This window comes from Amblyomma americanum, chromosome 6, assembly GCF_052857255.1.
Source record: "Amblyomma americanum isolate KBUSLIRL-KWMA chromosome 6, ASM5285725v1, whole genome shotgun sequence".
Lineage (NCBI taxonomy): Eukaryota > Metazoa > Arthropoda > Arachnida > Ixodida > Ixodidae > Amblyomma > Amblyomma americanum.
Genome location: NC_135502.1, coordinates 139,417,952 through 139,432,771, shown reverse-complemented (window position 1 = coordinate 139,432,771; position 14,820 = coordinate 139,417,952). Strand labels below are relative to the sequence as shown.

The 14,820-nt window shown below is 44.5% G+C and overlaps 1 long non-coding RNA gene across 2 annotated transcripts; it reads left to right on the top strand.

The window, feature by feature from the left end:
• The first annotated feature begins 258 nt into the window (after positions 1–258).
• On the top strand, positions 259–13,241 carry LOC144094121 (uncharacterized). 2 transcript variants are annotated; one of them, XR_013306411.1, is made up of 3 exons: positions 259–419; positions 2,421–2,494; positions 12,507–13,241. It is a non-coding gene; the product is annotated as an uncharacterized LOC144094121 (long non-coding RNA). The 2 variants fall into 2 exon arrangements; XR_013306412.1 differs by lacking the exon at positions 12,507–13,241 and adding an exon at positions 11,322–11,716.
• The last annotated feature ends 1,579 nt before the right edge of the window (positions 13,242–14,820 follow it).

Sequence of the window (14,820 nt, the reverse complement as noted above, 5' to 3'; positions counted from 1 at the left end):
TATTTTCGTGAATGACACTGCTGTATCAATTTTATTGGCGCTTCCTTTCAATGAGTGTGTTGATTATCGACAGCTGCATAAGTGACTATCTTATTTATATTGTAAATTCTAACTCATTGTTTTTTTTCTAGTTTATTCCCAATATAGGCTATTTTTATTTGCGCCTCTTTGAGGAAGATCGCGATGATGATGTTAGCGCTCTTAAAGCGCCCCCTACAGTCAGTGACTGAGCTAAGAAGAAAAAAAAACCGCATGGCGGTTGTTTACGTGTTTGGAATCGCGGTCGGCGGTCGTTGCGAGTGAAGAATTCGCCGGCGTCGCGTCTTTGTGGCCTGTGTAGATATTTAAATTTGCCCTTTTTGTTTGTGACCAGCAGACCGCCCGTAGAATGCGTGTTTACCTCCCATGCGCCCCTAAAGGTGAGTGAACAGGATGCAAGCGCGTGCCGTCCAGTATTGGCGTCCCAGATCTGGGTGTTTCAAGCTCATTGCGGAAAAGATCTGTACATATAGCTCTTGTTATAATCATCACGATGCAGTGTGTAGGCTGTGATACGTCATCTCATGGAGCAAGGGTTGGAGAACGTTGCAGCATGTCTTTTCTAGCCCGCCCTCTAACAGTCCAAGGCACTGATCTGGACACCAAATGGCGACAGTACCGATTGACGACTGTTGTGGGTGCTTGTGTGCGAAATTGCATTGATCTGCCAGATCGCAGAGTGAAGCAATTGTCGGCAGAACAATCGCAAGGCTTACCCGACTGTAGCTTGCAACCACCTCAGCGGTCCCAATGCTTGGGACAGAGCGAAGAAATAAAGCTGCACAGTGCGAACGCTGGATTATCGAAAACCGTGCTTACGTCTCGTATAGTAGCTATTGGAATTGAGTATTCTGGAATGCACTGGCAATGCGTACTTCTGCTCTTGGGGCCGAGTGACCCGTCTTCCTTCATGGCGCAGGCAGAGTGTACTGAACGCGTGTGCACACGCTGAGCGGCGCATCTGAAAAAGTGAAAAGTGTTTCCATGTTCACTGCACGCTTTCATCGACGCCGGAGTTCTAAGGTAATCCTGTGAGTTCACGTTCTGTTGGTATACAGTCATATTTGGTTTGTGCAATCAGTGACTGCCCACACACTGTTGAAAAGCGAGATTTTTATTGTCTGCCAAAGATGATGTGGTGGCATGTATAAATTAATATAGCATAGTAACAATGTGACACTGAACACTTTTGTTAAGATGTAATAGCAAGTAATTTCGATGTTTGTGTAAGCCAGTGTGTTTGCCTTCATTGCTAAAGAGACTGAAGCAAGTGTTTGGGTGTTTATGAGTGGGGACAGAACTGGTGTATCAAGTAGGTGATAGACAGGTGCCCAGACCATGCATACTCTGATGCTATGTACAAGTGTCGCATTTTGTCAGACTTCAGCTGCGAGTGATTCTTCGTGTCCTGCATCTTTTTGTTCAATGTAAAGAAAGTTGGTAATAACAAAGCAGAGTAGCTCAGAATGGAATAGGCTTGGGCAGGTTGGTAATTCATTGTAACACAGTGAGCATAGCACGGGAAGAACGAGAGGGGACAAGCACTATTCTTGTCCTGTTTCCTCTTCGTCCTGCGTTCTTTCCGCGCTATGCTTACTGCGTTACAGAGCAGCTCAGTGCGGCCAGACTTCACGGGATACCAAGGAGGACACATTAGAGTTGGGTCATAGCGATGATAGGTTACGTCATTCTAATGAAAAGGGGCTGCTTTTGCTGAGGATGAAGCTTTTATAGGCTATAATAGGCCAAAAGGTGAAATGGAAGTGTCATCATCCTGGCCGTTTTTACAAGCAACCTGTGCCAAGTTTTTGAGCGCAGTGCACCAAAGCCAGACAACATTGCTATTCACTTTCTAACAGTAATCACGGAGCCCTTCTCTATGTTTATATCACGAGTTTGAATCGAGTGCTCAGAAAAATTTGTAAATCTGATTTTATGTTTGGTGAATGCAGCAAACATCAATCAACATAACCAGAAGACCAGACGTTAGATGGAGTTGTGCTGGCATGGTCATACTTGCCAGCCTAATTTAGAAGACTGTCAGAAAATGGTCGCGCATCTTAGGGTTTAGTTGTAATCAAGCAGAGTAAGGAGGAAAAGAATCTGGAGTCGTTTTTGCTGTGAATTTCGTGACTAGAGGAAAGGGGAAAAGAGGGAAGGTAGTGCTGAAATTAACTAGTGTTCAGCGTTAGTAAGGCAAGTCAGGAGGCATGCTGGGTGCATTCCGGTAAGTTGCACGTTGTGAAGACAGCTGTACCAGACTGCACCAAGCGCGCATCAACTCCACTGGCCGCACTGTGCTCTGCTGGTTTTGCACCGGTGGCTGAAGTGGCGGGCTGTGTGATTTTGAGCTTTGTTCGGAACTCCCTACTAGTCTGCAGATGGTATAGCTGTGAGCGAAGTTCTCAAGGAAGCCAGTGAAGTGCGAATGCATGTGAAGGCTGCTGGTGATGCGGTATGTTGTAACCACCTGCTGGGCAGTGGGACTCGTAAGAGCTTTTGCATGGCATGCATGCAAATTCGAGAGCCTATTGCAGCAAGTGCAGGAGGGCGGAATTATGGGAATTTTCGTGCTTTAGAAGAAAGTGTTATATAATGCCTAGCATTTGTGTTTTCAAACCTGTTATGAGCTCTGTGTACTGTTGTAATGCTTTTGTTAATATTCTGTTATGCTTTTAATAATTAATTGTGGTGTCATCTGGGCGCGCCGTGCCCGAAATTTTAGGCAAATGGACCACGGAGTAGGCACTCCTGGGACTGTATGTGACCTAATTGGCTCTTGCATGGGTTTACACATGTGTAATACTAGGTGTTTGTATGAACCTGACAATGTCGGGTCAAGTTGGCCGTTCAGGCTTGTGTAAATGCTTAGTAATCGTTGGGTCGGGCTAAGTCAACCAAATTGCAAGCAGTTCGTTGCTCAGCCCCATCTTCTTGGCAATGTGCGCACAAGCATCGTCAAGTCATAGAGTCAGATCATTCGGAAACTGTTTTGTACTGGCACTTCTGGGACAGAGGGAGCATGCCACAGTTGTGGGTGGCACTTTTGCATGTTCTGTATTGCTTAACACTGGGCATTACTGTACCTACGCCGGTCCTTACTCACCAAGATTAAGTTCAGGAAAATTCGCCATCAAGTACAAGTGTTCTTGTTGAGGCCTTTTCCCGACTTACCTTGGGTTCCTGTAAACGAAGCTGTAGTAGTAGACTCCTGCCATACTTAGGCATATGCATCATTAGTGGAAACCACTGCTGTATGGTTCACTTGTGTCCCTTAAGGATACGTTTGTTGTTTACAAGCACATGATGTTAGCTTTATATTGGCTGCATCAACGAGATGTTGGCTCTGAATTTATCGTATGGAAGCTCATTTGCCATTTTGCTGGATAAATAATCATGTTCTTAAATGTGGCAGGTTTTGATTGCTGATATTAGCACCATTGCATTGCTGAGTGATAGTAACAAACTGGTAGTCGTGTTTGTGCAGTAACCTTTTCTGTGGCACTGCTGTGCCAGCAATAGCTCAGCAAGTCTAGTAGGCAAGTCTGATGCGTCTTGCAGAATGTTTTAGAAGTTTGCAGGCATCACAGAACACCTTTGTGTCATGCTGGTATGCAGAAGGGTTGAAATGCGGGCCAGTTGGTGCATTGTACCTTGAAAAAAAAAACATTCACAAAAGACAAGGGACAAGAGAAGGAGTGTTCACGCCACAACGACAGGACCAGTCGTTGGACCAGTCGTGAACACTCCTTCTCCTTTCCCTTGTCTTTTGTGACTGGTTTTTTTTTCATGCTGGTAGTGTGAGGGGCTGTAACTTCGTACAAGTGAGCCAAATACGGTTTAGCATTGAAGTATTATTAGGGTGGTTTTTGTTGGCTTTTCTCAGAAAGGAGCAGGAGGTATGTGCACACTTTTCATTTCTACACTTTTCACATCCATTTTAGAGCGCCACTCTTTGCCACCCGTTCTTGGATTCCACGTCGTAGTCGGCATTACACGCCACCTGCCACGGCAAGAGCGGATGAATGGAAAACTGGAAGGTGGCTGCCACGGGAAGATCCCGGAGGGCGGCTAGTAGCGTAACGCGCCACCTCCCAGCTGTGGCAGGTAGTAGCAAAGCGAAATGCCACCTATCACTGAATCTTGCCGTGGCAGGTGGCTCTCTTAAATTTTGTACCTTAGCATATTGCAAAACTAAAATACATAAACAGCTGCGCTTAAAATTCGCATTACCGACTATCGCAATTGGCTGTGTATACATACAACCTTTATCCGTAAAGTTCCGAGACTTAGTCCATCAAAAAAATGCGTTGAAAACATTGAAATCATTTGTGCAGCACCCCTTCGAAATAATCTCCCTTGCAGTCTATACACAGCTTCCAACGCTTCTTGAGGTCTTGGAAACAGTTAGAAAACGCTTCTTTTGGCAGGGCTGCCAGCTCCTATGTCGTGGCGCCTTGAATGGCCTCCCCACTCCCCATCCAGCGACCTTTTAGGGCTCTCTTCACACGAGGAATCGGGAAAAAATCGCATGGGGTGAGGTCAGGCGAGCATGGCGGATGGGGAACTACAGTAATGCTGTGCTTGGCGAGAAATTTTGTCACGCTGAGAGTAGTGGGCGGCCTTGCGTTATCGTGGAGCAGGCTCCATTGTCCAGATGCCCATAAGTAAGGGCGACGGCGTCGCAGTGCATCACGCATGTGTTGGAGCACGCGGATATAAAAATCCTGATTCACCGTCTGCCCTTGTGGGACGAACTTGTGGTGTACGACACCTCAGGCATCGAAAAAAACTATCAGCATCGTCTTTGTTTTGGTCTTCTGTCGCTGCACCATTCTCGACGCCGGAGAGCTTGTGGACCGCCATTCGGCGTTCTGCCTCTTTGTTTTGAGGATCGTATTGAAAACACCATGTTTTGTCTTCAGCAATGATGGTGTCGACGAATGCCAGCATCCTTCTCTGCCTCAGAGAGTAAATCAGCGCTCACTGATGCCCGCATGTCCTTCTGGTCCTGTGTGAAGGAGTGCGGCACAAGTCTGGCATTCAGCTTTTGTTTCCCCAAGTTCTCACATAGAATTTGGTGGCATGTTGTTCTTACTAATGTCGAGAGCATCTGATAGCATGCGGATTGTAATGGTGCGGTCTTGCTGTATGATTTTCCTGATCCGAGCCACGTTGTTTTCATTCTGTGAGGTTTAAGGGTGCCCCTGCCTTGTGTTGTCTTCCACAGACGTTCTCCCCGAAACGAACCTCTTGTGGAACTCGAAAACTTGTGCCCGCGATAATGTCTCATTGCCGTAAGCGCCACGAAGGAGCTGCTACATCTGTGTGGATGTCATGCCAAGCTTCACACAGAATTATAAGCTTACACGTCCATCTCTCCACATTCACTCACAGTAGAATGTGCAGACGACAAGTGACAACGTATTTACATGTAGTGCCATCTAGGGGCTCCCTCAGCAACTAACATAAATAGCTCAGGTTAGCCGAAAAGATTGTGCTACACATACGCACCAACATTTGTTTTGGGGAATTATTTCTATAGAAGAAAATAAATTAGTCTCGAAACTTTACGGACAAAGGTATTTTTTGCCCGTGGTTTACTGCTGCTACAATAGCACACATGGCTCAGTCTGTGCACTCTACTGCGTGCTAGCGCATGGTATGCTTCAAAAGCAAGGGTTCGGGCAAGTTGTTTGTTTTAGTTAAGGTTGGTCGCAGAACAAAAAGGGATGACACGAGAACCAGACGCATAGCACTGACCAACGAAGAGTTGAGTCAGTGCTGTGTGTTCGGTTCTCGTGTTTGTGCTGTCTTTATTCGTTGCAATGTGATCAACCTTAGCTTCAAAAGCAGTCTTCACACTCTGTACAGGGGGAGTGCACATGCAACTGCTGCACAGAAAAGGCCTTAATAAGGCAATAAACATTGTCCATTTCGCGCTCGTGTCTGTGTACAGCACCTGGTGCTAACTGCTCGCTACACTGCACATTTCAATTTAGGCTCCAAATGTACTTCCTTGTGATGCATGGTGTAGCGAGTACTTTTCTACTTGGCATGTAACAAACTGTAGCTGTGATTCAAAAATATCATTGTAATGCGTCAGCATCAGAACCCCCATGTTGGAATAATTTGTCCATCCATCCGTCTGAAGCCTCAGGTGGCAAAGTGGAGAGAGTGGAAAGAGAAGAGAGGGTAGGTGGAGATGGTTGGCAAGCGGTTGACAATCACAGTCGAGGGGTGGGGAGAGTGGATGTGTCACAGATAGCTGGATTTCATTAGGTGAGTGGAGTGGGCATGTCACGTGGTGATTGATGGGACCCATTCGTAGTCTGAACCTGTCAGCAGCTGCTGCGCTCCGTCTGGCAGGAACATAATGCTGACGCATACTGTGCCGCATGAGTCACATTGATGGTCTGTGATTTATTTTTAGCCTTAATTGATCAGCATTTAACACATGTACCATTCGTGATTAAATTTTATCGGTTTTCATGCGGCACTGCAGGGACCAGCTTCGCGACATTCATGCGTATGCCATCTTCACGTTTGCTACAAGTAACAAGCTCATGCATTTTGTACTATATTTCATGATTAATTTCAAAAAACCTAATTAATGTAACAGTCCTTATTTTGACATCACCTTATACTGACACCACAGGCTGATTGTGACCATTTAGATTGAACTAGCGAGAAACTATTTTCTGCAAAAGACGTGAGATACTACTACACGTGAACAATATTGACAAAGGCTTTGACCCTACAGGCACGTTTTGTTCAAATGAAAGAAACTTTTCTAATCTTCAAGTATTCCCATCATTATTGTGTTCGGACAATAACTGGAAGTTGCAGCAAAAATGCTGTTAATGAACATGCATTGAACACCTTGTCAGTTGTGCCCATGTGATGTGGGTATTGCAATTAATAGACAAGTTGGTTGTTTGGTTTATGAGGTTTAACGCCCCAAAGCGAATCAGGCTATGAGGGGCGTCGTAGTCGAGGGCTCTGGTAATGTCGACCACCAGTGGTTTCGCACAGCACACGGACCTTTAGCATTTTGCCACCATCAAAATTAAATCACCGCAGCTGGGATCGAAGCGGCGTCTAATGGAATCTATTGAATTTCAACGTTACACACACAGATTAGTTTTTGCTATGTGCAAGTTGTATTTAATGTCTGTACTAGGAAGGGCAGCTTTCTAAAGCCACAGATGGGCTTGTAGGGCATCGTAAACATCCATTAGAATCAATGTTTTTGTACAGTGATCACACAATGGCAGCGTATCTATGACTGCAAATGTTTAAATCAAGCGTAGTATCTTGAAGCTTATTAAAAATAGATCATATGTAAAATTACCTTCCAACTTCTCAGAAGTACCACATTCGTGGAGAAATGCAATTGAAAATTGCCAAAATGCCTAGGAAAAGAAATTTTGGCAGCCAAGAAAGGAAAAGGAGCACTTTATGCGAGGACTGTGGAAGGATGAGTTGCACCCAATTGTGGAAAACGATGAACCCTAAGAAATGATATGTGAAGGTGTTGCAATTCACATTTCGTGCATACTGGGCTGCCTTGCATTACGACAACTTGTCCAGGTTGACTGCCACAAGTCAAGGAAAACCCCTGATACATACAACCGCAGCTTTCTGTTAGACATTTTATTTGCAACATTCGTTATCTAGCTGACAGGTTATCAATATGCCGAGGTGAATGTGAGGTGCAGGATGAAACGGGTGCCATGTCTGGATACTGGAGAAAATGTGGTGTGATGAGCCTTGGGAGCCTTCCTCTTCACGTGGCTCCAGGCAGTTTTGCGGCCACATATTACGGTTGACAGTGCTTCATTCTGTAACCTAATACCACAGTTACTTGCATAATGGATGCAGTCTGTGGGAAAAAATTTAAATGGTAATTTTGGTGCATTTATTACATGCTGTAAAACTTGGTGTGGTCAATTAAACTTCCCCAAATTTTGGCGACTGAAGTAGGCAAGGCATTCATTATGCAAGTGCATCCATTATGTAAGTAAATATGGTGTACGAAAGCCTGAAACAAAAATAGAAATAAGCATCTGCATGAGTGGAACAAATTCCTAGCAACTTTGCCACAGCACCATACCTATGACTGCCAAGCAAATTCATTTATGAAGTGCTTTACTATTGTGAGGGAAGGCCATTCTCAACTAGTTCTACCACGGCAATATAAGTCCGTGTGACACATTGCACCAGCAATGTTCCGAAAAATTAGTAATACTGTTTGTATGCTGCAGCAGTATTGTCTTTGTTAAATAAGATGAATGGTAGTTATGTGCTCCACGATAACTACATATTCTCAACTGTCCTCTAAAAGGGCAGTTCACTGTGACATCACGACATGACAAAGAGGTATGTATGCAGCATGGAGTGCCACTTGATACTGCTTTTCCTGAAGTGCACCACATGCAAACAAAAATGATAGTGAATGCAAGGCGGGTATGAACAAGCAACAGAGTGCACTAATTGCCTAAAGATTAGAAATGCTTGCTAATTGTCAAGAGGTTCTCTGTTGAGCAGCACCAGAGAAAATTTACTCACACATGCAGATTCTGAGTGGGGAATGAGGGGCCTGAAATATCTTATTTTTAAACTGTGGGGTTTATATTTGAGAGCGACACATGGGCTATGAGGGACACCATAATGCAGGTCTCCGGATTAAATTGCACCCCCTGGGGCTTTTTAACGTGCGCTGACTTTGCACAACATATTGGCATTCTTGTATTTTTCCTCCACTGAAATACCGCCGCCACGGCCAGGATCAAACCCTGGGGTAAGCAGTCTAAAGACGCCAGAGCCACTGAGGTGCCATAGCGGGATGAGTTCTCCATTCCTAGGAGGAAAATTTCGGGAAGAAAGAATGACTAGAAAGGAATTACTTGAGGCCTGTATTGTACCCTTACTTGTCTGCTTGACATGGGATATCAGTTCCCTTGTTATGACCATGCGGGCTTCAAGAAAATTAGCAAATGGCACTCCTCTTCCCTGCGGTGTTTTGAGCTTGCTATGCTGAAGAACTTTGTCAAAGCAGCCCAGCAACTACCTCACAAAATAATCCTCACCTGAAATCTGCCATCTTCAGTTGGCAGGGTCTACAATCAGCCAGCACATTCAGGTGCTACTTTCTGCATTAAATATTTTCCCTAATCAAATCTGCAAAAAACAAACACAATCAAGGCAAGCACACAACTTGTGAAAAAGCTACATTTTCTCTAGTCAAGGACAAGTGAGCACCTGTCCCTATGACCAGTGTGGTTCAGCCTAAAATTTGGATGGCTAGTCTGGTGTAAAAATTTAGTTCTCTATAAAAAAGTTTTGCAGCCCATTCTGCTCTGCACACAAAGATACAGCAAGCTTCCTGCAATGCAAGCATGACAAGGACTATGTATTGCTGGACTGTATCAACAATGCCTAGGATTAGAATGCCTCCTTATAGTTAGTGGAGGTGCTGGCTTCCCTCAACCTGAACCCACAGCTCTGCAGCTGTACATTGCCCCAGATGTTAGCATGGCTCAAGTCAGCAACCTGCAAGCCCGTAGCATTAAATGGAGTTGTACTCAGGATCATTGATATTGCCACTTGAATGACAAGGTAGGCTCACTATAATTCAGGGCACCAGGGTTCTTCCGTTACCTGACTGCACTTTATACAAACAGCCCGCTTTGGCCTGCTACATTAGAATTTTATAAGTTCCACCCAAATACTGTCTGGCATTGCACAAACCTTTTGCTTAAATAGTTTTTACTAAGTGAGAATGAAACATACAGTTAGGAAAGAGTTAGGCAAATACTTCAGTACATTACCAGCAATGCATTCATATGCACTTAGGCTAAGTCTTTACTGTAAGCTTGCCTATGCCACAGCAACTGGTCCATCAAAACAACAATATGGCATTTGCTGCACTTTCCTTGGAAAGTGTTCAGTGCAGTCATGCTGCGAAAATAAAATTCAGACTCTTTGAGAACAGCCATACACATCACTGGTGCTCCCTCAGTAACGGCATCTCTGGTGTCTGAGTCATCATCGGCAGCTTGTGAGCATGTCTCATGGACATTTTCAGCCAGTTTTTTTTTTAAATCTTAGTTCCCTTTGTGCTGTCCAAATCGTCAACAGCTTGTGAGCATGTTTCATCGCTGTTTTGAGCTAACACATCTGCTGTCCTGTGCTTTTTGACCTTAATGGCATGTTATACCTGGGCAGAGGTATTGCAACAATGTGTATTGTGAAAGTTCTGGTTAACAGAAAAGTGACAGCTGAGTTTAATTTGCACATGCTTCCTTAGACTGCATATATACGCAACCAAAAGACTGTTTTCTCACTTCAACATATTCTAGAATTTAACTGGGCTTGCATTGAGAGCTTGCTATATACTTTATGTCAGCTCCACCTGTGGCACTGTTGGAGATGCCTCTCATGCTCTTCAACACACACACCATCCAAGCCACTGCCACACCGCTGTACACTATGTTACACATCTATGTACACTACATGCACACCCTTACCAGCAGCACACGTGACAAGGTTGGAGGTGCCTCTCGCGCTCTAACGCACACACCATCCAAGCCACCGCCACGTTGCTGCACACCATACCACACATCTATGTACACTCCATGCACACACTTACCAGCAGCACACGTGACAAGGTTGGAGGTGCCTCTCTCTCACACACCATCCAAGCCACCGCCATGTGGCTGCACACCATACCACACATCTATGTACACTCCATGCACACATACCAGCAGCACACGTGACAAGGTTGGAGGTGCCTCTCGCGCTCTAACGCACACACCATCCAAGCCACTGCCACATGGCTGCACACCATACCACATCTATGTACAAGTGCAGGCAGTACAAAAAGGAACATGTGGTCAAGAACAGTTATTCCAATTTATCAATTCAGTGAGCACTGCTGTTCCGCTTTTCATGGAAGACAACTGAAAAGCATGACATACTTGTTTTTTTAAGACATGTTGGGTAAAGCACTGGCTCGCTTTGGGGCATGCTTGCGTGTTCCCTTTCATAATGGTTGCACTTGTATGTTACACAAGCCACAGCACAAATTAAGTTCGAGATGCCTCTTATGTTATAACAGATGCACTATCTATGACTTCCCTTATTTATGCTTGCTATATACTGTTTTCAGTCAATGCACTCCATGAACATTTTGCTACACAGGGATAAACTGCACATTTCTCAGCTTTGGACAAAGTTCAATCCGCAAGGAAGCATTATTTTACTTTTTTACTTTACAGTAATCGTGGTCATTTCCGGTATGAATAATCAAGACTTCTTCGTCCAGTCCATGAGAGAGAAGCTGCCGTTTTACTGTTTCCTGCTGCAGCATAGTGGGAGGACGGCCCAATGCAGGCTTGATTTTGCCATATTTCAGTGCTCCATACCGCGGCTGCTTTTCAACGTTCTTATTTGCAGGCACCAGCCGTGGTTTTTTTTCTGTTGGCTGCTTTGCGGTTGCAAGGCTATGCTTTGCAGCAAACTTTGTCAGGTCTTCGTCTATCATCTTTTGCTCCTCGGCAGTTTTCTCTGGAAGCTGGTTAATCAGCATTTGGAAGGCAGACCCAGCTTTCAATTTCAGCACATTAGTTCTTTCTGGTGATATTTTTAGTGTGGAGCCTTGCTGAGTGCTCTGCATAATATGTTGAGCACTGGCAATTAAGGAGCCTGCATCATCGATAGCATAGTCTTGGATGCCATCTTTGGAAGGACAATTGGAACAGGTGGCCTGGCTGCTCTGCAACTTGCGCGACTGCAGCTCCATTAAAGCAACAGCATGCATGTGCTTGCACATGTGCGCATACATTGCATGGTCAACACATGTGCATGTGAACATGTTGTGGCAAGCCTCACACTGCTTGCAATGAAGCTCACAGCCACTGCATGATTTGCTAGTCCTTTGCACTGTGTGCTTGAAGTTCACCAAGCTTTGTGACTTTACATGCCACTGGCCATCTCCCACTCTCTCAGTACTGGTCTTGCAAAGCTCAATCCCCACTTTTTGCCTCCCAAATAGGGCAGATTTGCGGTGGTCTGCTCCTCCTTTCATAAGTGCAATAGCCCTGTTGTAAAGCTTGTCAGACGTCAAATAAAAAAGTACTTTGATTAATTTATCCAGTCGCCCATTTATCTTGCCACCAAAGTGAGAGTACTTCAGTGTCTTGTGCATTGACTCCAAGTGATTATTTGTTGTTAATCCAATGTACTGCCGATAGCAGTAAGCCCACTGGCATGCCCTCTTTGCGTATGTTTTTTCAAAATATCTGATGAAGCCATCCAGCTCTTCCAGCTCCTTTGGAGCAAGGCAATTAAGCTGCTGCTCTTTGGAATAAATGCTAAGAAACGCAGGGAGCAACTGTTGAAACTCTGTCTCATCTGTGCACTTCATCAAAGTGTGTAGCATGTCCCTTATTGTATCCCTGCAGTCCTTGTTTGTGACCGTATTCAGGCGCGCGCCCCAGTTGTGCAGCACGTGCCAGCTGCAAAGCAGTCGACTCTTCAGGGTACCCATCACCTGCTCCCATGCATTGCCATAAACAGGGGCATCATCAGACATAAATGCCTGACACTGTACTGTGTTTGTTTTTTCTTTGATGGCCTCGAAAAACCTCACCATGGTGCCCATGTTCACCCTTTTTGAAATCACATAGGCACACGGGATACCAGATCCGTCTTCAGAAATTGTGAGCAGGGTTGTCAGTTGAAATTTGTACTTATTTGTGCCATGGGTGGAGTCAATGCACAGTTTCTCTGTCCCCAATTTAGAAAGTAACTCTCGTTGTGGGAATGTCATTAACGCTAGCTCAAAGTCACCATCATGACTGTTGGGGTCACCCTTCTTCATGTAATACAACAGTGGTGACTCGTTTTCCGCCCTCATTTCTTCGACCCATAAGTCAACACTTTTAAAATCGTCTGGATCTCTCTGCTCTTCTTTGCCAATCCTAAACTTATCTGCAATGTTGCGGAGGTCCTTAGTGGTCACAAGTTGCATCCGTGGGCTTGATCCACTTGTGCCTGCTCGGATGTTGTGCACAACGGTTTTTGCGGGCACTCCTTCTGCTAACCGACCTGAAAATTGTACAGAAAAAAAAACTGTTAGCATCTCTGGTACATTTGCTTACTGCCATGTAATAAAGTGACAGATACTTCTTGTCAGATTCCTTTGTCTTCAGCCTTGTTCCTTTTTTACAGATGACACAAATTACATCATAACTTTAATTTCACTTTTGTGGCACTGCACAGCACACGACAAAATGCTTGTTTCACAACCAGATGGTATTCATTTTATGTGCTTGAGTGTTTAAACATGCATAGAATGCAAAACAGGAAAGTTATATACAGCCTGTTATAAATGCAGGATATAAAAGCTCTGAAAATGTGGACAAGAAGAGAACAAGGACATCTGGTTCTCATTCAGTCCCGTTTCATTCTACATATTCAGAAAGTGCACCAATTGACCTGACTGCACCTTTAAAGGAGTAGACAAACCAAATTTCTGAATATGTTCTTTGTTTCTTTGGACTGGAGCACAATACTGTGCATGAAGCGCAATGTAAAATCCTGAATAATTTCTAAGTGAATATTTTTCTCAAGCTGTTTCGGCTTCAGCAACCGAATGACTGCTGCTAAGTAAGAGACTATTTAAGGGTGTGCAAGTTATGCATAAACTGCAATATAATCTGCTTGTTCTTTTTTTTGTGATTTGAACTCTTGTCCAGGCTTGTGTTTAGTGGTTTTTGAGGAATGGAAATGGCACTGTGGGCACCTGAACGTGCCATGAGGGAAGGCAGGAACGTGGGAGTGAACGAAGCAAGGGAAAGCCGTAGTGGAGGGTTCCGCAATAATTCCAACCATCTTGGAATCTTTGGGCACTGACAATGTGCAGCACATGGGCACCTCTTGCATTTCGCCTCCATGGAAACGCAGCTGTTGCGGCCGCGTTCGAACCCGGGTATTCCGGCTCAGTAGCATTCAAACCACTGAACCACTTCAGCGGGTTAGGCTTGCATAACAAATGCTGCGAATTAAAACGACGAAAGCAGTGACCATCAAATCATCTGTGACGTCACAGCCACCGTTCAGCTATTGAAACCGTAACAGCATAAGAGAAAAACATTCAGTTATTGTCGCTTGTTGGTACAATTCACATGGTTGTCAATATCTTCTCATGTGCTGTGCATCGTTGCAAAGACTGAACGTACAGCTAAAATTTGGTATCTCTACTGCTTTAATGCAGCCTGTTATAAGTACTCTAAACGGCTTATTAACATGGGTTCACGGAACAAAAATTTTCTGCACGTAGTACAAAATTTGGAGAGGATAGAAATGCAGTTATGGTCACGCAAAGTAATACATGAAAAAACAAAACCTTTACCTGATACCATAATAACCTTTAACTATTTATGTGGCAACAGCGGACACTGGTGTCTCCCACCTGCACAACTTTACAATTTGTGCATAGCTTGTGAGATGGCCATTGCCACTCTAGGACCGGAAATTCCTCATATGAACACTGCACTGAACTATAAATGTATTATTTTTCTTTTGTGTCATGGTGAAAGCAATATCAGCAGTTAAACTTCGTGCTCATTTCTGACGAGTGATGTTTCCAGCTGGCATTTTTTGGAAGCGACACAATCTTTATCCGGGCTTCCAAGAACATTTTTGTTATATTCCGCATGTCAACAGGAATGTCGGGACCCTGTTTGTGAGTGGATTTCGTAACTGGATGCACAC